Genomic DNA, 24,398 nt, shown 5'->3' on the forward strand with positions numbered 1-24,398 from the left:
GCATGACTGAGTTAAAAGGCCGAATTTCAGAAGGACTCAGTCATCAGGGTCCGGAATGACTATCGGCAATGAAAGACCTTTATGACTTACAGAGAGAACAGGAGAAGCTGCGCACGAACTTGAAAACTAGAGATTATTTTCAACCCTTGCCTTGGGCTTAATTTAGCTGGGCAACTTTTTTTTTTTTTTTTGCGGTACGCGGGCCTCTCACCGTCGTGGCCTCTCCCTTTGCGGAGCACAGGCTCCGGATGCGCAGGCTCAGCGGCCATGGCTCACGGGCCCAGCCGCTCCGCGGCGTGTGGGATCTTCCCGGACCGGGGCACGAACCCGCGTCCCCTGCATCGGCAGGCGGACTCTCAACCACTGCGCCACCAGGGAAGCCCTAGCTGGGTAACTTTAAGCAGCCTTTCCTAGGGTGTAAGTTACAACATGTTGTATTAATGCAAGGGGAAGAGATTACTAATTCAACATATTTGGAAAATGATATTTTGAACCAACTGTTATTTATACCAAACAAATTACCCAGCTTTCGTTACTTCAGGATTTTCTAGGGTCTTTAATATGTTTGTGTTTATCCGAAATCTCCAAGAAAGGGAGAGTTTATAGTGTTTCCCAAACTTACTTGATTATTCTGTGTTTGAAGTATGTCACAGGATTAGGTTTGATGGCACACAATGGGGAAAGTACAGATTTGGAAGAAATCCTAGACCCTTTCCTCTTTCATTTCCTTATATGTTAGATGAGAGTAATGGTATACCCAGCTATGACTGGTCTGTGATAAGTGTGAACCTCCAGGATGGAGCCTCTCTAGCAATTTGAAGTAAGAGTGAGGCAAATGGTTGAACATGTACCCTGCACCTGGAACTTGAGGGATGCCATTTAACTCTGACACCAACCTTATGGGTTAGGAAGCACTGTTTTTATTTTACTGTTAAGAGAACTGAAGGCTTGGGAAGGTTAAATTAGTTGCCTAGTCAGTGATCATTTGACTCAGAATTAAGAACCGAGTCTAATTCCAAACCCTATGCTTTTCCTGCTATACCAAGTTATCTTTTGAAACAAGATTCATTGTTCAGTTTAAAAAATTAATATTTATGCAATAAACGTCGGCAGGACATCCACCATCACCGACATAAAGAGAGTTATTGGATTCCTAAAATGGGACCGCTTGGGAAGGTGACGTTGGGGTTCACGTAACCATTTTAGTTACAGTTTTGAACTTGAAGGGAAGGCACGGAGCCACATGCGCTACAATATCTATGTGTCAGGCAAATCTATAAAGCCCCTGGAAACAGCCTATTCTCCATGAGTCTGGCCTGGAGAGAAAGAAAGTGAGTAAGTGAGAGGGAGATAAAGTGAGAAGTAGCAGACAGAGGAGCTTAAAAATCTCTCCTTTATGGAAAATTGGGCCTCATGCTAAATATAAATGTATGGCTTCCAAGAAATTAGTTAAGACATGAGAGCATTTTAGAGGGTCTAGAAATTACAACTTTCAGTTTTGAAAGAATGGACTTACATGAGCAAACAAACAAATAAATAAGGAAGCAGGGGTTGGGGAGGGAATCCCTTCTAGACAGGATCATATAGTTCAGCATATGACAGGAAAGTCAAGAAATTTAGCCCAAGAGTGATAAAAGTCAGAGGTAGTCAGGAGCAAATCGAGGCTGAATCATACAAATGAATAACTTTTCTATCATTTTTCTAAGCTTCTTTTAGGTATAGAGTTTGGCTTCATGTTTTTGGAGGAAGACTTACTAGATGAACCTTTATTTCTGCTTCAATCTCTTCATACATATAAGTATAACTTGCTAGGTTGTGATGATTGGAAATTACATACATAAATTTAACACACTGACTTGTGGGAGTCAGTAAACTTTTTCTTAAGTGACCAGACAGTAAATACGTTTGGCTTTGCAGCCGGATGGTCTGTCACAACCATTCAATTCTACAATAGTAGATAAAGTAGCCCTAAACATGACATAAATGAATGAGCATGGATGTGTTCCAATAAAACTTTATTTACAAAAATAGGCTGCCACCCCATGGTTTGCTGACACTTGCTGGAATATAGCAGTTAGTTAATAAATGATGACCTTATTATAAAAGCAAATACAGATTGAAATGGACAGGAAAGAAACTAACATTTTGCTGAAAGCCTACTGCATACCTATTTAGTGCCAAGCCTTATGCCAGATGCTTTTTTATACATGTTTTCATTTATCTTGTCATTTGTCATGACAACAGGTATCATTATGCCTATCTGGAAGTTAAATCTAGACTCAGGGAGGTTCTGCGACTGACATAAGAGGCAAAGGCAGCTTTTGGACCCTGATTTGTGACTCTAAAATGCGTGCTCTAAACTACTACACTGGGGTGAGTCATCAAGCAACTTCCCGCAGTTCATATAAGGTGAAAACTAAAATAAGCACTTCTTGATAAGGAGAGCAGACTCCTTCAGCTTCCATTTCCCAGAGCTTCAGCAGCAATCTGGTGGCTGTCCATGTGTAAGTGCAGAAATATTTGACCTCTGTCTTTCTCCCAGAGCCTCTGGCTGGACCTCAAGTTTCATACACTCCCCCCTTGGGGCATGCTTAAGCCAAGGTGTATTGTTTTCAAATGCTTATTAGATTCTAGGCAGATGTTGGCAAGTTTTATTTGGCCCGAGATGGAGTTCCAGAGTCTGCTGAAGACTGGCTGTGCTCACTGATCATCTTAGCCAAAAAGAGCTGCTAATTAGGGTGACGCTCTCCTTGTCTCTACCTCTGGAGCTAGGTTTTCCCACTCTGGGCATGCCCGTTTCAGCTCAAATGGTTTGCTTGGCTTTTTACCATAGATCTAGAGAGCAAATTTACAGTCCTTTTAAAATCTATGAAGCCTTGTGCTCCAGTGCAGAATTTACCAGACTATGTTCCAAGACGTTCTTAGGGAGATGTTCTATGGACAAGGGTGTTTGTGTTCAAATAAGTTTGAGGGTACCGGATGAAACAAAGCTGAACACTAACTGCTGTAGGATTTCTCAGATCAGATCATGCATTCTTCTACCTCAAATCTCCCATTGGCTTCTAATCACACTCTGAATAAAATTCTAACTCCCCACCACTCTCTACCGAGCTCATTTCCTCATTTCATTCAAATCTCTGCTCAAAGGTCATCTCCATGTCTCATCCTAATTAAAAGAGCACCTGCCTCACCACCAGCCATTGACCGATCCCTTACCTCGTTTTAGATTTCTACTTAGCAAGCATCTACCGGAGATTGTATTCTAAGTTTGATTCCTTTTTTGTTGTCTACCTCTTTCACCGTTAAGCTCCATGAATAAAAGGGCCTTGCATGCCGTGTTTTCCATTGTATCTCTAGCCCTTAGAATTACATATTGAGCGAACATATGAGCTATGAATCTCCAAGGACAGGACAGTATCAAGTGTTCTCCACTCTTTTAGCCACCGAACACTTTTTTAGGTGCATCTCATGGGAAGGCTGTTCCACAGGACACACTTTTGGGAACTGCTTCTCTAGTGGAGTCTTATTGCCAAGAACTACTTCAACAACCGATAACAGCAGCAATAACAGTAGAATATTGATATGGAGTGCATTTCTGTGCGAAGCAATGCGCTCGCACTATGTTATTTAATCACCCCGACAGCCTTATGGAGTAGGTGTTACTATTTTGCCTTTAATACAGATGAAGAAAATGAGGCTTAGAGCAAATAGCAAGCTCTCAAACCCAGAGCTTTCTGATGGCAGAGCCATACTCTTAACCATTACGCAATCCTTTTCCCGGGCTGTGAATTTCTCCGTGCCCCAAGGTAGAGAACCCCTTATCTTCATCCCTCCTTTACCCTCTCCTTCCTCCCACTAGTTGTAGACAGATCTGTGTTATAACTGCCAGATTTTCCGCTGCCTCATGTGACTCGGCCTCAAATTCCCCAGATGGGCCTCCTCTGTCCTTGGTACTGGTTTTTCAAAATTCCAGGCAGTTCAAACTTTGATCCTAGGGGCCACCTCTGAAAGTAAGGGCATTCCTTGAAGTCTGCATCCTGAGATGGTTTCCTGTCTCAGGGCTGGGCTGCCTTTCCCCGTCACGCGTTATGACAGCACTCTGAACAGCTGAGAGCCTAGAGGGCTAAGCGTGAAAACAATGTCAAGTTCCGGGCTTTCTGAACAAACTCTGATGAGGAAGGGTAAGTCCAAATCTGGGACACAGCAAGGACTCCTGCCTGTGGTTGAAGACAATGGGTTTTATTCCAGTTGTACTTGGTTTTAGGTAAACTAGATACAAATTCTCCTTTTTAAAACTTTATTGGCAGGAGGAGTTGACCTGTGAGCAGACAGGCAGTTCTAGAATGATGAAGTGATGAGAGAGAGACACACGGGGTGGGAAGGGGTGACATGAAGGGCCATCTACTCTGCTGTAGGAGGTAGATCCTGAACTGAAGAGGGATATGAGTAGGTGAAACCACAGGGAAAGACATTCTAGGAAGGAAGGAATGGCATTTGGAAGGGCATAAAAAGCATGAAATGGTTGGTGTGGAAAGCATGAATGAGAGCTGAAGTTACAAGGTCTGTTTGGAGACCAGGGCCAGATCATGGAGAAAACTGAGGGCCAGGCTGGGGATTTGAATTCTTCCTATGGCCAAAAGAGAAACATTTGGAAAACTTTATGCCTAGGAATGTTGATTTCTACAACCCAACATTGAGGGACAGATTGGAAGGGAAGGCTGGTGGATGGGGAGTAGTGGGGAAACTGTTGCAGTGGTCCATCTGTGAGACGCCGCAGCCTGAACTAGCCTGATGATAGGGAGGGTGAGAGGCAGTGAACTGTTTTACTTGTCAAGGCAGTAGAGTCAGCAGGTTTGGTGTATGATGAGGTAGTAACCAAAAGTTGGAAAAGGAGAGGGAATTAATCCTAGAGCGTCGTCTTCATTATAATATCTGCTAAGAGAGGAATAGGTTGTGGAGGGAGGAACAATGGGTGAGTTTCAGTTTTGGCCCCTTTGAATTGTCTTGTCCTTGAATAAAATACATTTGAAGTCATTGCCTTGGAAGATCCTACTCTGGGGTTATATTCAAGAGGAATCATGGCTCCCCAGTGAACTATGACATCTAATGCAAGATACCTGGCTCCACCTCATAAATGGATAGGAAGCTTAAATAAGACACAGTCCACCCTAGTGGTTTCCATAAGTACCAACTGCTAATCAATACGAGTGCAGTTGGGTTGGATGAACTGATTGATAAGAAGTTGTCAGAATCCATGACAGTGGAGTGCTGGAGGCAATGGCAGGCAAATTCTAAGATTGGCGCCACCGATCCTACCTCCTGATGGTCACATCTTTGTGTAATTCCTTCTCCTTGAGTGTGGGATGGCTCAGAGGCTTGCTTCTTCCCAATAGAATATGGCTAAGGTAATGGGATGTCACATCCACCATCAGGCTACTCAAGATTGTGATATCTGTCTTGTTTGCAAGCTCTCTCTCTCTCTCTCTCTCTCTCTCTGGCTTTGATGAAGCAAATGGCTATGTTGGAGAGGCCTATGTGGCAATAAACTGAGGGTGGCCTCAGGCCAACAGCCAGCAAGGAATTGAATCCAGCCAACAACCACACAAGTGAGCTTGGAAGCTAATCATTCCCCTGTTGAGCCTTCAGATGAGACCCCAATCCTGGCCAACTCTGTGACTGTAGCCTCATGAGAGAACATGAAGCAGGACATCCATCTAAGCTGTGCTCAGAATCCTGACCTACAGAAACTGTAGGGTAATTAATGTGTGTTGTTCTAAATGATCCAAGTTTTGTGGGAATTTGTTGTGCAACGATAGATCGCTAATACAGAGGACTCCTTGGCTCAGTTCATGTGTGCTAAAGCTGTTCAGAGAATAAAAATCTGCTAATTTTTCCTTTCTAAAGAATGTATTAACTCTGATATTTTTTACACTGCCCCCATCTTTTAAGAGCACAAGAGAAGACCTAGGACTCAGTGCTGACCCTGTTGCCAAATGGCATGAGATCTTAGAAGGACTTTTTTTTTCCCTTCTCTGTGTCTCCGTTTCACCGTCTTTAAAATGAGGGAAGATAAACTAGGCCAGAGGTTTCCAAAACTTTTTTTTTTTTTTTTTGGCCGCAGAACTCTTTCATCAAATGATATTTCACGAGGAGGCTTAGTGCATAAAACAGATAAAAGAGGAGGGGCTTTAGTTGAAATGAGGTTGAGTGCTTGGCCTCCCCATTTCTCCACGGCAGCCCCCTAATATCTCGGAAGAGCCTTTTAAGTCTAGTCTCCAAGCCCTGGGCTTGGAGGTTACCAATGAGCCCTTTCAGTTTCAACATTCTATGGGTTGAAGGGAATTTTTTTTAAACAGCCTACCTATAAATTGGAGCATTCTTCTGTGACATCTCCGCATAGAGCTACCTCTGTGTGACCATCCCAGGACCCAGGACATAAGTGCCTCGGAGAGCAGGCCCCTTGCTTGGGGGCAGCACTAAAGGTGTCTCTGCCCACCATGAGCCACCTCCCCAGCAGGGGGAGCTGCTTAGGTATTTGCCTCTACTGGACTGTCTGTTCCCTAGGTGGAAAGTCATGGCTTCCTCATCTGGTTGTACTCATGGGCTTTATTATTGTTGTTGTTGTTTTGTATCTGGGTGCCTACCCTGGGCGCAGTGTTCCTGAGGGTCTCTGGCTGACAGGGAGTTCAGTGCTGCTCTAGGTTCTGTTGCGCTGGCTGTGGTGTGTCGCTTCTGCAGTGAGGTTACGCGTGTGCATATTGCATGAAGTGCCTAGCAGAGTTCCCCAGGGCACTGCTATTAGCCAGGCTTTCCCTGGGTGGCATCCGTAGGCACAGAGCTTTCAACCAAAATATACTGACTTGCACTCAATGTTCAGTCTGCCATCTTTTTTTCTTCCTACCAAATATTTTACCTGGAACACATCCCTGGGTAGTTAAATTTAAGCTCTCCAAAGTATCCCCTTGCCTAGTGTCTATCACTGGCAATTCTCGTATTTGTATTAAGCATCACCCTCTCTACTGAACCACCCTTTAAAAATGTGACTCTTCCTCTAGCAAGTAGCCTGCTACCTCTATTCTCATCTGGAAAATGGGAATAATACCTGAATACCCAATGACACAGTAGAAGAAGTACAGTTCTGGGAGTTAGGCAATTTTGGGAGTGCCTGGAGAGGAATCCCAATACCACCACTTTCTGCTTTGTGCAAGTGACAACCTTTTGTGGCCTCAGTTTACTTAACTGTGAAATAATATTTGGTTGCTGGGAAAATCTGAGAGTGATGCACAGAAAAGTTATTTTATACATTTATAAATTCATTAGAACCCTGCTTTATTAAAACTATCTGGGGGGCTTCCCTGGTGGCGCAGTGGTTGAGAGTCTGCCTGCCGATGCAGGGGACACGGGTTCGTGCCCCAGTCCGGGAAGATCCCACATGCCGCGGAGCGGTTGGGCCCGTGAGCCATGGCCACTGAGCCTGTGCGTCCGGAGCCTGTGCTCTGCAACGGGAGAGGCCGCGACAGTGAGAGGCCTGCGTACTGCAAAAAAAAAAAAAAAAAAAAAAAATCTGGCACGTGAAAATGCTTCATTCACCATAGGACACAGTTCAGAAGCCAAGCGGTGTTGCGCTATTGTTCATTTCCGTTAGGACAGCAGAGTTTCTTCAACAATACCTTTCTGAGGACCTGATACCTGCCAGCAGGTAGCTAACCTCTGGGGAGAATGAGCTCCAGCACACAGGGTTCCTGCCTCACTGATGATCTTGGCCTCAATGGCGTACAGTCAGGTGGGGCAGGGGAGTACATCGTCAGCGCAGTTATGATGTGCCGAGGTCAGTGGGGGGAAGCACAGAGCCTATGCAGGAACTGTCAGAGGGGTGTGTATGCCCATCTGCAGGGCAAGCACTTGCTTATGTGTGCGTCCATGCTTCACGTCTCAGGCTGGCAGGAGGGCTTCACCCTCCTGCAGCTTCCAGCCCAGTAGGGGAAACATAGTACACTTGAAATCATACACTACTTATTTAATTACAGTTTCTGCAGGAAGTGGGCCCTGAAGGAGCAAGTTGGAGAGAGCTGCAGTGGCCACCTGCTGGAGATAACACTAAGGTCTGAAAGACACGCCTCCCCTGACTCTTTCTGGGCTCTGCTCTGTCCAGCCCCGTCTGTTGTCAGAGATGAACAGAATTTCAGTGTGGAGTGTGACGGTCATAAGCACTTGCTCAGGACTTGGAAGTGGGTTTGAGTTCTGGCTCCGGCAGTCACCCTCTGAGCGGCCTTGGGGAAGCTACTTAAACTTTTCCAGCCCTAGGTCCCCTAGGTTTGAATTCGGGGGACAGTTACACTTGCTAGAAGCAATTGTTGCTGATTAAATGGCATAATGCCTGTAGAGTACTCAGTAAATATTAGTTATTGCCATCAGCCCCTCCCTGAAAAACGTTTTAGACACGTTCACGTAGAATTCAGTAGCAGCCAACTCACCTCCTCCAGGGTAAGAGTTGGTCAGTGGTTAATTCTGAAACAAGCTGTCTACTTTCAGAGTTTATGAAATATCTCTGGCTGTTGACATAGGGGAAGTTCAAGGACCAACCAAAGCTATTTGAGTTACCATGGCTGCATAATTAAGGGCCTGTGAATTTCAGGATATTTCAAAAAGAAATCTGAGACAACTTGGCATGAAATGATTTTTTTTCATTTTCACTCACAAATAGACTAAAAATACACATGGAAGGGATCTTCCATTCACAATCTGCTTTCAATGTGGGCATTTGAATTTTCTTTCGTGATGGAGGGTCAAAGGGAGTGATGAAGTATTGAACTTAGGTTGTTGCTAAAGTTAAGGAGAGGCAGGAAAAGTGAGACAACAGAGGAGGAAACAGAACAAGGCTTCAGGGCATAACTGAAAAAAGTAGTCTGGTCACTAGGGTTAGAATCAGGTAGGCGCATAGGCTTTTCTCCTCTGCTGAGAAGGTCATAGGGTGTGTAGAACCCCTTATGGTAGGTAAGGCCACCGCTCTTTGTCTCGGATGGAATTATTGCCTATAGTTTGCAGGAGTTTGGAGGGGTTTCCTTCTTGGAAAGGAGCCTTCATCTAATGTCTCCCACATGTTGAAGGTGTTCGTACTAGCCTGGGATTAAATTCAAGGGGATTCCCTGTGATGTTAAAGTGAGAAGTGATTGAACCATAGCCCAGGGGGACTTGTGACTCAGAGCTTACAACCATTTCCTGGCCATCCTGGGATTCACTGCCCCGAGGCTGGGCACACTGATTTCAATTTATCTCCCAATCAGCTCTTTTAAAACCAGATGCTCCGTTCACCTGGCTCTCAGAGAGGGTGCAGGCACAGGTACAGCCCTGCTTTCCCAGTCAGAGCTCCCACCTGTCAAGCTTGGCCAAGTGTGGAATGAAACTCAGCGATAATGACCTGACTGTTGCCTCTAGTGTCATTCTTCTCTCTCTCGGGGCTTGAAATTTGAACGTTTCTGTTTCCAGGCAGAGAATTTTGCCACCATGAGCTGACCTTTTCTGAGCACCATGAAAAGTGATACACGCAGGGCTATTCTGCAAAATCAGTAGACAGCGATGCCTGCTGAGGGCTTCTCTGCCATCTCGGCCAGCCACCGAAAGACATCGTTCAAGGTCCCACAGAGGTCCGCCCAGCTTGACATCAGGAGACGGTGCAGCATGAGGGAAAGAAGAGTAGGGTTTTGGTCCACAAGTTTGTGTTCAAAGCCAACTCTGCTTCCCTCTTATGGAAATCCTCAGACGCATCATTTCACCTCCTTGGGCCTTGATTTCTCTGGCCATAAAATGGGGCTAGTAATTTATAACTTGCAGTGTGAGAGTGAGAATTTGATGAGAAACCATAGGCAAACCATCCTATCACATATGTGATATGTAGTTAACCTTCCACGTTAACTATTTCGAGTGTGTGTGTGTGTGTGTGTGTGTGTGTGTGTGTGTTATCATCACAGAGGGGTCGTGTATTGAATCAGCTAAACGTTTGTTCCCTGCTCCCTGCATTTCAAACTGCCGTGACTACAGCATGACTTATGTATTAAGCCAGCTGGATATTTTTTCCTATAAGAAAACATGGCTATTTGTAGAAATCCAGGGGGGAAGGAGAGAATAGGTGTTCATAGACCATTGTGAGCATTAGAAAGGGTAAGATTAAGGGGGATATGTTTTTCATTCCGACAGCTTGAATTCCCTTTCCAAATTCCATTCTGGTTATATGATCAGGCTACCGCTGCATTTATGGGTGGCCACAGTCTGGCTGGAGGGGCGGATTTAGTCAGAAAGAACGTTTTCTTCCCTTCTAAAGGCAGTTCAAAAAGCGGCAGCGTTCAGAAGGAGCGTGGCGGAATGGGCCCTGATTTGGGGGTCACGGGGACCTGGGTCTGAAAACCGGCTCCATCCCTCTGAGTTCTGTTACTCATTCTCTCTGCTCTTCAGCCTTTGTCAGATAGGTACGGTCCCTTTCTCAGAGACCTGTGGCTATTTAGTAAGATGAGGTATACAGAGATTTAGAGCGTGGGTTCTCCGTATGATTTGTCTATTGCTATCATTACAATTAATTAAAAGAATCATCCTTTGCCAAGCATTTTAAACTCCCCACGTATATGCCTGTCTACCGTACTACTTGGGAAATTGCTCGGACTTCCACTGGACATGGAGGGGGCACCAATCCTTGTCAAAGCGCAGAATTGCAGCCTGAACGCACACCACCTGGCTTCATGATTTTTAACTGTGTTTTGTGTGTTCAGGATTCTGGGGAAATGTCCCAGAGGCTGAGAGCCGTGGGGTGAGTTTTAGAACCCTCCAGCCCCTGCTTCAATCAAATCGGGCCCACATTTACCTGCCATATATTAGGGTCTTGCCAATTCATTTCCATTTCACTTAATGAATATTTCCACTGCTAAAAGTAACTTTGAAAACCACTGTCTTAGAACATTAATCTTGGATAAGTCCTAGTAAATGGATAAGCAGGAAAACCAAGGAAAATCTCCATTTATTGAGCTCCTACTAAGTGCCAGGTTCTGTGCGAAGTTTGATATACGTATTATCTCACTTGAGGGTCACAAGCACCCTATGAGCTATAGATGGTCGTCCTCTTTATATGGGTGACAAAGCTGCCGGCTGGAAAGTTGGTCACTTTGGGCGGGGGAGGCAGTTACTGGGAGACGAGATAAGGAAGCTGGGTTTTGCAAAGCATAGAAAAAAATAATCTTTAACAACTGTAGAGTTTGGCAACCCCCCCCTCAATCCTTTTCCAATTCACATGGTTTGAGCAAATCAGAGAATATTCATATTCACTTTCTTTCCCCAAATGCCATCACCTCCCTGCAACGCACAGGTTCAGAGCACACTCACTTCCATCTCCTTCCGAGGGCTGGATGCACACAAGGCTAGCGAACATTTCACAGCTTTCAAAAGCCCCGAACAAAGCTCTCCCCACTCCTGAGTTGGCCTTGCCACACTGCAGGACGAAGCAGGAAGCTGGCTGGGGTGGGCAGCAGGTTTTATTTCTAAAGCATATATGGGAAAACTCCATAAAAAGGGGGGAAAGGGTCCAGGAAAACATGAAAAAGAGGCATTCATTCTTCAAATGGGGCTCCCTGTCCAGCTCTCCCTGTGGACGGAACGCATTTCCACAGAGTCCCCCGGCAGCATGGCACTTTATAGCCGACAGCTTCAGAATCTGCAACTGCCCAAACTCAAACATGTACATCCAACCCAGGCTTCTCCCTTTTCTCACAACCTGTGCTGACATAACCTCCAGCTTGTAAAATACAGCCAAAAATCTGACCTGCCAGATAGTGAGATGCCCTCAGACCTGGTGAGATAAAAAGACAGGGAGCGGGGGTATGGGGGCTGAGGAACACAGAAGAAACAATCCAAGATTGGCTAAGTGCCTCTTTTAACTTCCAAAGTGGTAGCAGTTTGGGGCAATGACAGCGACTACCCAGACTTCCAGTTCTTGAGCCCTCGCTCTTCCAATCTCTTTATATTTCGTGTTCTCATAATGACAACAGCAGTTATTGTCCCCATTTTAGAGAAGTGAAAACTGAGGCTCGAAGAGGTCACATATTTTCATCAGGGTCACATGTGTGGTGGTGATGGGGACACTAAAAGGATCCCTGGCCTCAAAACCCAAGTTCCTAATCCCCTTACAGCACGGCTGGGAACAAGAAACCCCTGCGTTCCTTCCACCGTCGGCCAGGGGAGGTGTGCTTCCCATCCCTAGAGGCAATTGTTTCTCAGGGCTTTCTGCGATGAGAGATGAGGAAGGAGAGGTGATTCTAGAAAAATACGGGGTACTGCTGGCTCTAGCACCCCAAACATGCCCAGGTACCCAGCCCAGGGATCAATGAATCAGGAGGCATCCATGGGGAGTCCCCCGGCCCTTCAGACCAGAAGCGTGTCCACCACTCCCGTCTCCTAGTCTGCACTTTTCCACCTGGCCCTAGGAGTTACCTTCTCTGTTCTGTCCCCCAGCCCTCATCCCTTTCCATGTCTGACTACAAGGTGGATATTGGGGAACACAAGGATGGATACACAACCCTTTGTAAACTGTAAGGTAAAGGCTGTTGAGATGTAAAATTTTATTGTTCTTCTACCATCGTCTATCAGTCTCCCCCAACCCACCCCAAAGTAAGGCCATGAGCAAACTCCACTTTCAAACTCTACTTCCTTAACCCTCAAACAAAAATATTCACAGGTGAATCAGCCAGGTAGGGAGTTAAGAGTAAATTCTTACTTTCCCTCAGAAGAAGGACAGAGATAAAAACTTCCTAAAAAGTTCCTTGCACGTGGAACTATTCATAGAACTAAAACAAGCAGACAGAAATCTACAAGACTGGAAGGGGGCAAGTAGAAAACAAGTCAAGGTGCATCCGATCAAAGCAAATACCCCATTTTGCCAGCAGCCAAGATAAAGCAAAAGTTTCAGAATTAGGACACCACAACCTATTTGGTCCCGGAAATGCAAACACTGTATCACATCTTTGGAAATGGGATGAAACAGACTTACCTTTTTGGAGTTAGGAAAGACCTAGATCCTTGAGTGAACCAGCTCCATGGAATAAGTACCTGGATGTGAGCAGCGGGGCTCCCGGTGCGCTGCCCCAGTGTCACCCCGAGCCTGCTGTCTTTGTGTGGACAGGCGGGGGTGTGTGTCTGCGCGCGCGGGAGAGCTTGTGACAGTAGGCAGGCTGTGGCCAGTGCGGCCAGCTTTGGCTGGCTTATATAGCCAGCTCCTTCCTCTGTAATGGGACGCCTCGCCTCCAGACATCCTTTCCCACTTTTTCAGTTGGTGAATTAAAGGAACAGCCCTCCCAGCGGAACAGGGTTAGCTCATGAAAGACGCACTCACTCCCTGCTCTCTGCCAGGAAAAGAACTTATTTGCATACAATTTACTGCAAAAGTAGGAATTCCCTCTCCCCTCGCCTCCTGCCCCTGGCTGGGAGCAGCTGTTAGTAAAGTGGGATTTTTGCTTTGCTCCGCAAACGCAAACGGTTTGGTTTTTCTAACTGTGAGACAGAAGCCCAGGGAGCGAGAGGGAGAAGAATCAGCAGCTCTGGCTCTCTCACCAGGCAGGCTGGAAACGTGGAAACGAGACCGGGGGCTAGCCTGCCTGGGCGCTGGGCAGCAGCTGCTCGGTGGCACCTCGGAGAGAGCAGAGGGGCTGAGCCGAATTCCTGGAAAGAGGAGATAAAGCCTTTCGGAAGCCTGGGGTGTTTGGGGTTCCTCAGGGCCAGCAGAGAGATAAGGGATTAGTTCTCAGCAGGTGGGAAGAGCACTGGGAACACAGATCAGTCCGGAGTCTCTTTTGGGGAGACAGCCACGGTCCTGTCCAGCTGCCTGGAGGCGGTATTGTCCCAACCCCGGTGCACTACAGGGGAGCAGCTTTTTGACACTGAACATGCCCTGTGCCTGGTCCTGTCTTCTAAGCTGCGTCTCCTAAAGAAAGGTCTCCAAGGTTTCTTCTCAATGCTGAAAGGTGCCCACCATAAGAAAAAAAAGTAACAAGTTAATCTTTGAAACATAAGCCTTTGCTCTCCAGCCTGCTGTGGCTTCTTTCCAAGCTCTGAGTCATCGGTGAGTTTGGTGGTTAGCATGCATTGGGTATCCTCAGGGCACACACAGGCATGGGAGGGAGCGGGGGAAGAGGCCAGGCCAGGGCACCCACGCTTGAGCTTGTCACAGCACTTAGTACTTTTTGGGATCCTGGAGGGAAATGAGGCATCATGTAACCTGTAGCTACCGCTGGACCCTCCTTTATTAAGTCTATATTAGATGCCACCCAAGGTACTTTATAGACGTTATTTCATTACATCCTCACAACCAGAAAGTGTGATAGGCACATGTGCTGTCCCCTTTTTACAGACGAAGAAACTGAAATTCAGAGAAGTAATGGAACCTCACTGAGGGAATACACCTGGGGAGCATTTAAATGACAACACTGGGCTTCACAGTTCTTTCTATTACACATTACTGCCCAGGAACATTGTAAGATGATATTTAAACAATGTTTTATGCCCTGTTGGATTGTAACACTGCTTGTGTAAAAACCACTGCCATATTTGTACATGGAAGATATGTTTCCTTGTTCCACAGAGCTAATTCAGAGATCCTTGATTTTTAAAAAAATCAGGTATGAATAACAGAGGTTTCAATTATCTGCCTATTTTCAGTACTGAATGATATCACCCCCATACTTATTATTATTGCTGTGGGCCTCAGTTCCCCAATCTGAAAAAAGGGGGACAAGATTAGGTCATCCCTATGGTCTCTCTGGCCCCAGTATCCTAGGATTCTCTGCTTAAGTGACCGTCCCAGACAACAAGAAAGCCCATAGATAGTCATGTCATAAGACAGTTCATTTGAACTTTTCAACGATTTTGGCTGATTCAAATGTTGGTTGTTTTGGAAGTTTTTAACTCTGTGTTTTAGCTAACGCATATTGTAGTAGCATGAGGCCGTCCGTGTCTTTTTACCAGTAGTGAGTGCTTCCATGTCTCTTGGCTTCTCAAAGTCTACTGAGTTTATCTCCTGGGTTAGGGAATAGAAATATTAGAATAGTATATTATACATGTCATATGACATATAGACTACATTTACATATAATGCATAATCAATACATATTTGCAGTCGTATGTATATTTAAATGGAATAAGAGCACGTGCTAGAAAGCTGGGTGATAACATACGGCTTCTTCTGGGAACCTCCCAAACCCAGCCCCCCATCCTTGTAGCATTCCTACTACAAGTGGCTTAGCCAATCACAGGGAAAACAAAGCCAAATATGACCAGGCTGGCCCTCAAGGCAGGAAACAGGCCAGTGGAACAAACAAACAAGAATATTATTAAGCATTAAGTTAACTATCATAGAAGTATATTCCAGGCTTCCCCGGTGGTGCAGTGGTTGAGAATCCGCCTGCCAATGCGGGGGACACGGGTTCGAACCCCGGTCCGGGAGGATCCCACATGCCGCGGAGCAACTGGGCCCGTGAGCCACAACTACTGAGCCTGCGCGTCTGGAACCTGTGCTCCGCAACAAAAGAGGCTGCGATATGAGAGGCCCGCGCACCGCGATGAAGAGTGGTCCCCGCTCGCCACAACTAGAGAAAGCCCTCGCACAGAAACGAAGACCCAACACAGCCAAAAATAAATATAAAAATAAATAAATTAATTAAAATGTTACCATTCTTGAAAAAAAAAAAAAAAGAAGAAGTATATTCCAGAGACGATTAGCTTTATTTGTGTATTTTTAGCAGAGGCTACTTGTAAAAGGAGTTTTCTCCAAAACCTATGTGGCATCTTAAGCCATACCTTGGCTTTTAAGTAAGAGGGGCCCAGATAAGGCACTTATTTTCATCTATCTCTGGACTTTTTTCAGCCTCCCATCCAGGCAAATGGGTCTGCATACACCTTGTGCTCTCCAAATACCTGAACCTTTGCTAACGCCGTACTCTACCTAGAATCCTCACCTCCAGCTTCTCACATCCACTTGGCATCCAATTCTGATCTAACTTCACCATGTTGCTTCCTAGATGTCTTCCGCAAGAAATGCTTCCATGCATGTTGTAACTCTGTTAGGACATTCATTGCCTCTACATGGTATAATTATATGTATGTCTCGTTTTTCTTCCTACATGCTAGGCCTCCAGAGGGCAGTGATCACCCCTGCTTTTCCTTGCCTAGCACAGAGCCTTGGGTATTGTAGGAGCTCAGTAAATGTTTATTGAATGAAAGAAGCAATGAAGGAACAAGTGAACGTTTGACATGCTGTGCTTTATAATTAAACTCTTCTTTTTTCACCCTTAGAACGTAAGGGGGAAACTAGATTCCCCAACACATCCATTTCACAGGTGAGGAGAGGGGGCCCAGGGAAGAGAAATGACTTACCCAAGGAGGCCACCTCGGCTGCTTTCCATGAAGATGGTCATCAAGGTCAGAACTGAGCAACCAAACCACATTAGACATTACAGCGGAGGACGCTTATGGAATCAATACCCATTCATCCTCCTGTCTGGCAGAGGCTGCACCTCTCGGCATCAGGTGTCTTATGGTGGCCCTCTGCTCAGTACGGTAAACACTTTTTCCCGAAGCTGTGTATTCCCTCTGTAACCTGCATTAAGTCCTGAGATCCTCTGACTCACTTGCATTCATCACAGCAGCCTGCGCGCACACCAGTAAACATGACCAAAACCAGCCCCTCAGCCCTTCCACAACTCCAGACCTTCCAACTCAGCAGGAAGGTGAGAGGGCAGAGTGAACTCTGGCAAACTCCACCTCTGCACGGAGTTCTCGGCCAAAGCCCGATTTTGTTGTTGTTCGTTTGCTATCCTCATTCACGGGTTGCCAGTGGAGGGCATGGTTTGGAGGCCCGAGGGAGTGTGGAGGCTCACCTCAGGTGAGATCATTCTCATTACCTTGAAGGTCTGTTAGATGCAACGCTTTTTTTTCTTTCCCGAGATAGATCAGCCAGGGAGTAGAATATCGGCCAGGACTGGCACTATCGGAGGAAGCTGAGCGCCCATGTCTTTGAGAAGTCTAGCATTTACTTCCCACGGGACCCCTTGATTTCCACCCCACCCCCCTTGCTTACCCACCGCTCCCAACCTCTTCCTTCTCTTCTTGGGATTCATCTAGTGTGCTAACTCCCATCCAAAAGTCCCATGTGACTCTGTATTTGCCAGAAATCTCTCCCAAAGCAATGAAGGAGCTCGGGTCCAACACAGTGGGCTAGTCATTCAGTTAGATGGATTTGTTTAGGGTCAAGTTTCCCCGACTTGCTGTCTGCAAGGCTTTGTTCAGTACTCTTCTTCTCCATCTCTTCTCACTTCTCCTTAGACAGCAAAGGACAAAAAAGCTCAAAGACATCATTGGTCATTGAATGAGTGGCAAGATAGAGGAGAGCTTCCCTGCCAGCTGGAATAGGGTGAATCAACCAATAAGTAGGCTCTCTGGTCGATGTGGAAAAGTGGAAAGAACTTTGGTTTACAGTAGGTTTGAGTCCTGAGGATGCATAACTTACCGTGTGACTTTGGGCAAATCTCTTCTCTTCTCTGGCTCTTGGTGGACTGGTTACAAAATGAGCGATTCCTTGGTGGACTGGTTACAAAATGAGCAAATCTCTTCTCTTCTCTGGCTCTTGGTGGACTGGTTACAAAATAAGGATCTTAGCAACTTAAAAATGCTAAGTAAAAAAATCAAAAGAATAATTTAGAGGCCTCTAAGCCTTTGTACCTTCCCAGTCCCTAGAATAACCCTCCCTGGACTTTATCCTCATGGCAAGTTCCTGTATTATTTTTCAAGATTTACTTCTAAGACAGTTTCCATAACCTTACATTCAGAGAGAAGGGCACCTCAGCCATGCTCATCCAGACTTCCTTTTTTTATTTTTAGCATACTGTATAATTGTCTTTTTAGCTCATTAGGCCATGAACGCTTTGAGGGTAGGCACTGTCACTTTTCAAGTGCTTACTAACAGATCTATTTAGAGCCAGCGTCCGTTTATTGTTGGCGCCTATGCCATGCCACTAGTTAATTATTTTTAATATCGTTCCTGCATATCATGATTTTTAGAATGGCATGTGATCTGTGGCAGAATTTAGGGAAACCATAAAACTTCCTTGAAATGATTTATTAGATGATTAGAGTGTTTATTGTTATCCCTGATTTACTCACCCAATTCCCCAAAGGGATAGCACCTTTTGTTACAGGCCTTGGGATTCCCAGGTTGACCAAACTGAGTGTACTGGTTACTCTGTTTACTTAAACATCTTTCATGGATCCCCCTCCATCCTGCTGTGCACATGCAATCAACAGCTGGCTTTAAGGGTCCTGTTCTCCCATCGTTTCCAAGTCTTTACACATTCTGTGTCTTCAGGTGGTGCTTGAAAATTCTCCCCTAGTCAGAGTCGGGGGGATGGTATTGCTTGCCTCAGAGCTAGAAGCTCCCCCAGGAGGGCCTAGAGGTTGATGTACAGCCATCACAGAGGTATGGGAATCACTTTCCTCCCTGGGGAGTTCCCCTGGGCTGGTCTTGGTCCTGACGGAGCAGTCTCACCTGTACTCCTTCCCTACCCCACAGCCTTCCAATGGCAGGACTGATGGCAAATATACTCACTTATATTTCTAGTAACAGTTACAAAGCAGTGCCATTATTTCAGTCGTCATACCTAAGCTTCCCCCCATACACAGGTGAGAAGAGATCAAGGGACTTGCTTAAAGTCACAGAGCCAAGGCATGGTTTGGCAGAAGTCTCCATGTGCAAAATACTGGGCTCTTTGGTTTCCACCACGGAAACCATTTATAGTCTTGTGTTATTAGTCTTGTAGGGGAGCAAAGTTTGCCATCCCCAAACTTTGTCATAGAGATTATTTTGAGCTGAAAACAATCGAGGCCCAAAAGACTCAAGAATTCTTTCATTTTACCTATGCCTTAGCTGCTTAAAGAATTTAGGTAAAAGGCCTGTCCTAGAAGAGAGCTATCAGGAGAGGTATCTGCAAAGAATACAGGTTAGGCAGGGTGGTGAAGGAAACTTGAGCAGGGCCTAGAGATCAGTCTACTTTCTGTCCCATTGTCTCTGCTGAGGCCCAACAAACATTTGTTTACCAAACATTTGCTTTTCCATTTCCATATGAATTTCCTTTTTCCCCTTTCAAGTCCCAGCTACTCCAACATGCTCGTTTGTCTTTAGAGGAAGATGGTATTTAAGGTGAGGGTGTCAGCCATTTGGAGAGTTACTCGGTTTCTCTGGGTCTCTGCCATGTATACATGTTGTTAAAAGTTGTTTGATTTTCTCTTGTTAATCTGCCTCATGTCAATTTAATTCTTAGAGCAGCCAGAAGGACCTGGAAGGGGAGAGAAAAATTCTTCCTCCCTGACTGTATTTTGGGTACAGTGGTATAAAATAAGAAGCCTGTGACTGGAAAATAGACAGACTTAGGTTTAATCCCCGCTCTGCCATTTACTAGTGTGTGAAATGTTTCAAATTCCTTAACTCCTATGAGCCCCATCTGTGTCTTTGACTGTAAAATGAGAGTGAGGGTACTCCCTTCATAGAGCCGACAGGACTGTAGTAGGTTGAATAATGGCTCCCCCGAGATAGCCATACCCTAATTTCCCAGAACCAGTGAACGTTACCTTATACGGCAAAAGGGACTTCTCAGATATAATTTAAGGATTATGACACAAGGAGATTATCCTGGATGCAATCACAAGCGACCTTATAAGAGTAGGCAGAGGGAGATTTGCTTACAGGAGAGGAAAAGGCAATGTGACCAGGGAACAGAAATTGAAGTGATGTGGCCACAAGCCAAGGAATGCTGGCCATTACCAGACTTTAAAAGAGGCAAGGAACAGATTCTTCCCTGGAGCCTCCAGAAGGACCCAGCCCTGTGGACAAGTTGATTTTAGCTGAATAAAACTAATTTCAGACTCTTCCCTCCAGAACTGTAAGAGAAAAAACTTCTGTTGTTTTAAGCCACTAAGTTTGTGGTGATTTGTTAAAGCAGCCGTAGGAAACTGATAACAAGGGCTAAATGGGCCTGCCTTGTGCATAACAGGGGCTTAAAAATGGTAACTCTATCTCACTAGATTCTAGAATACTTTCTTTTTTTCTAATTTAATTTTTCTTTTATATTGGCATATAGTTGATTAAAAATGTTGTGATAGTTTCAGGTCTACAGCAAAGTGATTCTTTCATACATATACATTTCTTTTTCAAACTCTTTTCCCATTTAGGTTGTTACATAATATTGAGCAGAGTTCCCTGTACTATACAGTAGGTCCTTGTTGGTTATCCATTACGAATATAGCAGTGTGTACATGTCAATCCCAAACTCCCTAACCATCTCTTCCTCCCACCCTTCCCCCCACCCCCCGTAATCATAAGTTTGTGCTCTAAGTCTGTGAGTCTGTTTCTGTTTTGTAAGTAAATTCATTTTTATATCATTTCTTTTCTTTACATCTTTATTGGAGTATAATTGCTTTACAATGGTTTGTTAGTTTCTGCTTTATAACAAAGTGAATCAGTTATAGATATACATATGTTCCCATATCTCTTCCCTCTTGCGTCTCCCTCCCTCCCACCCTCCCTATCCCAGCCCTCCAGGCAGTCACAAAGCACCAAGCTGATCTCCCTGTGCTATGAGGCTGCTTCCCACTAGCTATCTATCTTACGTTTGGTAGTGTATAAATGTCCATGCCTCTCTCTCACTCTGTCACAGCTTACCCTTTCCCCTCCCCATATCCTCATGTCCATTCTCTAGTAGGTCTGTGTCCTTATTCTTGTCTTACCCCTAGGTTCTTCATGACATTTTTTTTGCCTTAAATTCCATATATATGTGTTAGCATACGGTATTTGTCTTTCTCTTTCTGACTTACTTCACTCTGTATGACAGACTCTAGGTCTATCTACCTCATTACAAATAGCTCAATTTCGTTTCTTTTTATGGCTGAGTAATATTCCATTTTATATATGTGCCACATCTTCTTTATCCATTCATCCGATGATGGACACTTAGGTTGTTTCCATCTCCGGGCTATTGTAAATAGAGCTGCAATGAACATTTTGGTACATGACTCTTTTTGAATTATGGTTTTCTCAGGGTATATGCCCAGTAGTGGGATTGCTGGGTCATATGGTAGTTCTATTTGTAGTTTTTTAAGGAACCTCCATACTGTTCTCCACAGTGGCTGTATCAGCTTACATTCCCACCAACAGTGCAAGAGGGTTCCCTTTTCTCCACACCCTCTCCAGCATTTTTTGTTTCTAGATTTTTTGATGATGGCCATTCTGACTGGTGTGAGATGATATCTCACTGTAGTTTTGATTTGCATTTCTCTAATGATTAATGATGTTGAGCATTCTTTCATGTGTTTGTTGGCAGTCTGTATATCTTCTTTGGAGAAATGTCTATTTAGGTCTTCTGCCCATTTTTGGATTCGGTTGTTTGTTTTTTTGTTATTGAGCTGCATGAGCTGCTTGTAAATTTTGGAGATTAATCCTTTGTCAGTTGCTTCATTTGCAAATATTTTCTCCCATTCTGAGGGTTGTCTTTTGGTCTTCTTTATGGTTTCCTTTCCTGTGCAAAAGTTTTGAAGTTTCATTAGGTTCCATTTGTTTAGTTTTGTTTTTATTTCCATTCCTCTAGGAGGTGGGTCAAAAAGGATCTTGCTGTGATTTATGTCATAGAGTGTTCTGCCTATGTTTTCCTCTAAGAGTTTGATAGTTTCTGGCCTTACATTTAGGTATTTAATCCATTTTGAGCTTATTTTTGTGTATGGTGTTAGGAAGTGATCTAATCTCATACTTTTACATGTAGATGTCCAGTTTTCCCAGCACCACTTATTGAAGAGGCTGTCCTTTCTCCACTGTACATTCCTGCCTCCGTTATGAAAGATGAGGTGACCATATCTGCGTGGAATTATCTCTGGGCTTTCTATCCTGTTCCATTGATCTATCTTTCTGTTTTTGTGCCAGTACCATACTGTCTTGATTACTGTAGCTTTGTAGTATAGTCTGAAGTTAGGGAGCCTCATTCCTCCAGATCCGTTTTTTGTTCTCAAGATTGCTTTGGCTATTCGGGGTCTTTTGTGTTTCCATACAAATTGTGAAATTTTTTGTTCTAGTTCTGTGAAAAATGCCAGTGGTAGTTTGATAGGGATTGCATTGAATTTGTAGATTGCTTTGGGTAGTACAGTCATTTTCACAATGCTGTTTCTTCCAATCCAATAACATGGTATATCACTCCATCTATTTGTATCATCTTTAATTTCTTTCATCAGTATCTTATAATTTTCTGCATAAAGGTCTTTTGTCTCCTTAGGTAGATTTATTCCTAGATATTTTATTCTTTTTGTTGCAATGGTAAATGGGAGTGTTTTCTTGATTTCACTTTCAGATTTTTCATCATTAGTGTATAGCAATGCCAGAGATTTCTGTGCATTAATTTTGTATCCTGCTACTTTACCAAATTCATTGATTAGCTCTAGTAGTTTTCTGGTAGCATCTTTAGGATTCTCTATGTATAGTATCATGTCATCTGCAAACAGTGACAGGTTTACTTCTTCTTTTCTGATTTGGATTCCTTTTCTTCTCTGATTGCTGTGGCTAAAACTTCCAAAACTGTGTTGAATAAGAGTGGTGAGAGTGGCAACCTTGTCTTCTTCCTGATCTTAGTGGAAATGCTTTCAGTTTTTCACCATTGAGGACGATGTTGGCTGTGGGTTTGTCATATATGGCCTTTATTATGTTGAGGAAAGTTCCCTCTATGCCTACTTTCTGCAGGGTTTTTATCATAAATGGGTGTCGAATTTTGTGGAAAGCTTTCTCTGCATCTATTGAGATGATCATATGGTTTTTCTCCTTCAATTTGTTAATATGGTGTATCACATTGATTGATTTGCATATATTAAAGAATCCTTACATTCCTGGAATAAACCCCACTTGATCATGGTGTATGATCCGTTTAATGTGCTGTTGGATTCTGATTGCTGGTATATTGTTGAGGATTTTTGCATCTATGTTCATCAGTGATATCGGCCTGTAGTTTTCTTTCTTTGTGACATCTTTGTCTGCTTTTGGTTTCAGGGTGACGGTGGCCTCGTAGAATGAGTTTGGGAGTGTTCCTCCCTCTGCTATATTTTGGAAGAGTTTGAGAAGGATAGGTGTTAGCTCTTCTCTAAATGTTTGATAGAATTTGCCTGTGAAGCCATCTGGTCCTGGGCTTTTGTTTGTTGGAAGATTTTTAATCACAGTCTCAATTTCAGTGCTTGTGATTGGTCTTTTCATATTTTCTATTTCTTCCTGATTCAGTCTTGGCAGGTTGTGCCTTTCTAAGAATTTGTCCGTTTCTTCCAGGTTGTCCATTTTATTGGCATAGAGTCGCTTGTAGTAATCTCTCATGATCTTTTGTAATTCTGCAGTGTCAGTTGTTACTTCTCCGTTTTCATTTCTAATTGTATCGATTTGAGTCTTCTCCCTTTTTTTCTTGATGAGTCTGGCTAATGGTTTATCAATTTTGTTTATCTTCTCAAAGAACCAGCTTTTAGTTTTATTGATCTTTGCTATCGTTTCCTTCATTTCTTTTTCATTTATTTCTGATCTGATTTTTATGATTTCTTTCCTTCTGCTAACTTTGGGGTTTTTTTGTTCTTCTTTCTCTCATTTCTTTAGGTGCAAGGTTAGATTGTTTATTCAAGATGTTTCCTGTTTCTTAAGGTAAGATTGTGTTGCTATAAACTTCCCTCTTAGAACTGCTTTTGCTGTATCCCATAGGTTTTGGGTTGTCGTGTCTCCATTGTCATTTGTTTCTAGGTATTTTTTTATTTCCTCTTTGATTTCTTCAGTGATCACTTTGTTATTAAGTAGTGTATTGTTTACCCTCCATGTGTTTGTATTTTTTACAGATCTTTTCCTGTAATTGATATCTAGTCTCATAGCGTTGTGGTCGGAAAAGATACTTGATACAATTTCAATTTTCTTAAATTTACCAAGACTTGATTTGTGACCCAAAATATGATTTATCCTGGAGAATGTTCCATGATCACTAGAGAAAAATGTGTATTCTGTTGTTTTTGAATGGAATGTCCTATAAATATCAATTGAGTCCATTTTCTTTAATGTATCATTTAAAGCTTGTGTTTCCTTACTTATTTTCATTTTGGATGTTCTGTCCGTTGGTGAAAGTGGGGTGTTAAAGTTCCCTAGTATGAATGTGTTACTGTCGATTTCCCCTTTTATGGCTGTTAGTATTTGCCTTATGTATTGAGGTGCTCCTATGTTGGGTGCATAAATATTTACAATTGTTATATCTTCTTCTTGGATCGGTCCCTTTATCATTATGTAGTGTCCTACTTTGTCTCTTCTAATAGTGTTTATTTTAAAG

At 43.9% G+C, this 24,398-nt stretch overlaps 1 protein-coding gene across 3 annotated transcripts in view; it reads right to left on the reverse strand.

Moving 5' to 3' along the window:
• TNC (tenascin C) overlaps positions 1–13,242 on the reverse strand; it is a 94,454-nt gene extending 81,212 nt beyond the window's left edge. For 2 of the 3 annotated variants that reach the window (XM_065879283.1, XM_065879284.1), the window contains exon 1: positions 13,028–13,216. The gene's annotated coding sequence lies outside the window, so the exon portion shown is untranslated. Of the gene's footprint in view, positions 1–13,027 lie in introns of all 3 variants that reach the window. The other variant, XM_065879281.1, reaches the window with a different exon arrangement.
• Between the last annotated feature and the right edge of the window lie 11,156 nt (positions 13,243–24,398).

The sequence above is a fragment of the Phocoena phocoena genome, chromosome 6 (assembly GCF_963924675.1).
Source record: "Phocoena phocoena chromosome 6, mPhoPho1.1, whole genome shotgun sequence".
Taxonomy (NCBI): Eukaryota; Metazoa; Chordata; class Mammalia; order Artiodactyla; family Phocoenidae; genus Phocoena; species Phocoena phocoena.